Below are 2,941 nucleotides of genomic sequence, written 5' to 3'. Positions count from 1 at the left end.
TTATAAGAAGCATGTCGATGATGCCAATGAAACTGCCTGTCTCATGCTAGCTACCATGAACTCAGAATTGCAAAAGTAACATGAGAACATGTCGGCATTCGATATGATCGAACACCTGAAGCTGCTCTATCAAGAGCAAGCAAGGCATGAGAGGTTTGAAATTTCAAAAGCCCTTTTTCAAGGCAAGTTAGCTGAGGGAGCCTCTGTAGGTCCCCATGTACTCAAGATGATTGGGTATGTGGAAAACCTTGACAGACTGGGTTTTCCCCTCGGAAAGGAACTTGCGACTGATTTGATCTTGCAATCGTTGCCAGATAGATTCAGTCAGTTTGTCCTAAATTTCAATATGAATGATATGGACAAATCGCTTCCTGAGCTGCTAGCCATGTTAAGAACGGCTGAGCAGAATCTGAAGTCAAAAGGGAAGTCCATTCTGATGATCGGAAATGGAAAAAGACAGAACAAAAGGCCCATCAAGCAGGGTGATAAAGGGAAAGGCAAGGAAGTTGTCAAACCCAAACCCACCGTTGCTGCTTTGAAGCCTAGTGGAGGCATAGCAAAAGCAGGCACCTGCTTCCATTGCGGTAAAACCGGACACTGGAAGAGAAACTGCCCAAAGTACCTGGAAGATAAGAAGAATGGAGTAGAGACTTCAACTTCAGGTATTTTTGTTATTGAAATTAATTTATCTACTTCTGTGACATGGGTATTAGATACTGGATGTGGTTCTCACATTTGTACAAATGTGCAGGGACTAAAAAGGAGTAGAAAATTGGCAAAAGGTGAAGTCGACCTACGAGTTGGCAATGGAGCAAAGGTTGCTGCTTTAGCCGTAGGAACTTATGGATTGACTTTACCTAGTGGTTTAATAATTCAGTTAGAGAACTGTTATTATGTACCTGCAATTAGCAGGAATATTATTTCCGTTTCTTGTTTGGACAAGTTTGGTTTTTCATTTATAATAAAGAACAATTGTTGCTCAATTTATTTGAATGATATATTCTATGCTACTGCACAGATGAACAATGGACTATATGTCCTTGATCTTGAAATGCCTATTTATAACATTAATACTAAAAGGATGAAACCAAATGAGTTAAATCCAACTTACCTTTGGCATTGTCGGTTATGCCACATAAATGAGAAACGCATTTCCAAACTCCATAAAGATGGACTCTTGGACTCTTTTGATTATGAATCATATGAGACATGCAGATCTTGTTTAATTGGAAAGATGACAAAGTCCCCATTCACAGGAAAAGGTGAAAGGGCTAATGATCTTTTGGCCCTCATACATACTGATGTATGCGGACCACTGAACATACCAGCCAGAGGAGGTTTTCAATACTTCATCACATTTACTGATGATTTCAGTAGATATGGTTATGTGTATTTAATGAAACACAAATCAGAGTCCTTTGAAAAGTTCAAGGAATTCAAGAATGAAGTACAAAACCAACTAGGTAAGAATATTAAAACTCTTCGATCAGATCGAGGTGGTGAGTATTTAAGCCTAGAGTTTGATGACCATCTAAAAGAGTGTGGGATACTATCCCAACTTACTCCTCCTGGAACACCCCAATGGAATGGTGTATCTGAGAGAAGAAATCGAACCCTGTTGGACATGGTCCGATCCATGATGAGTCACGCCGATCTTCCAAACTCCTTTTGGGGACATGCGCTATTGACAGCAGCTTACACACTTAACCGTGTTCCATCCAAAAAGGTTGATAAAACACCATATGAGATATGGAGTGGTAAGAGACCACATATGTCTTACATGAAGATTTGGGGTTGCGAAGTTTATGTGAAACGACAAATTTCAACTAAGCTTGAGCCCAAATCTGACCAATGCTTATTTGTGGGGTATCCTAAAGAAACAAGAGGATATTACTTCTACAATCCTTCTGAGGGCAAAGTGTTTGTCGCTCGAACTGGAGTTTTCCTAGAAAAGGATTTTATTTCCAAAGGAACCAGTGGGAGGAAAGTAGAGCTTGAAGAAATTCAAGAATCGCAAAGCATTGATACACCTATGGAGGAATTAGAGCAGGAAACACAAGTAGTTGTGGAAGAACAACCTGCTCAAGTAGAACAAGACCAGCGTAGGTCAAGCAGGATACGTCACCTACCTGAAAGATATGGATATCTCATAACAGATCAAGGTGATGTATTACTCATGAATCAAGATGAGCCTGTGACCTACCAAGAGGCCATAACTGGTCCCGAGTCTGAGAAGTGGCTAGAGGCCATGAAATCCGAAATAGATTCCATGTACACGAACCAAGTTTAGAACTTGGTAGAGCCTCCTGTAGGAGTTAATCCTATAGGATGCAAGTGGGTCTTCAAAAAGAAGACTGACATGGATGGTAAGGTACATACCTATAAGGCAAGACTGGTTGCAAAAGGATATAAACAAATTCATGGTGTTGACTATGATGAAACCTTTTCACCAGTTGCAATGCTTAAATCTATTCGAATTTTACTTGCTATCGCTGCATATCATGATTATGAAATATGGCAAATGGATGTCAAAACTGCTTTCCTTAATGGGAATCTTCTTGAGGATGTGTACATGACACAACCTGAAGGATTTGACATACCAGAAGAAGCCCATAAGATATGTAAGCTACAAAGATCAATCTATGGATTGAAGCAAGCTTCCAGAAGCTGGAATCTTCGTTTTGATGAAACGGTAAAACAATATGGATTCATTAAGAACGAAGATGAGCCTTGTGTCTACAAGAAGGTTAGTGGGAGCATGATCGTGTTCCTGGTATTATATGTAGATGACATATTACTCATTGGAAACGATGTCCCTACCCTGCAACAAGTAAAGACTTGGTTGGGGAAATGCTTTTCTATGAAGGACCTAGGTGAAGCAGCCTATATATTAGGAATCAGAATCTATAGAGATAGATCACAAAAACTGCTTGGCCTAAGT

This window comes from Lathyrus oleraceus, chromosome 2 (genome assembly GCF_024323335.1).
Source record: "Lathyrus oleraceus cultivar Zhongwan6 chromosome 2, CAAS_Psat_ZW6_1.0, whole genome shotgun sequence".
In the NCBI taxonomy this organism is placed as follows: Eukaryota; Viridiplantae; Streptophyta; class Magnoliopsida; order Fabales; family Fabaceae; genus Lathyrus; species Lathyrus oleraceus.
The sequence above is the reverse complement of the archived record's forward strand: the minus strand, read 5'-3'. Positions refer to the sequence as shown.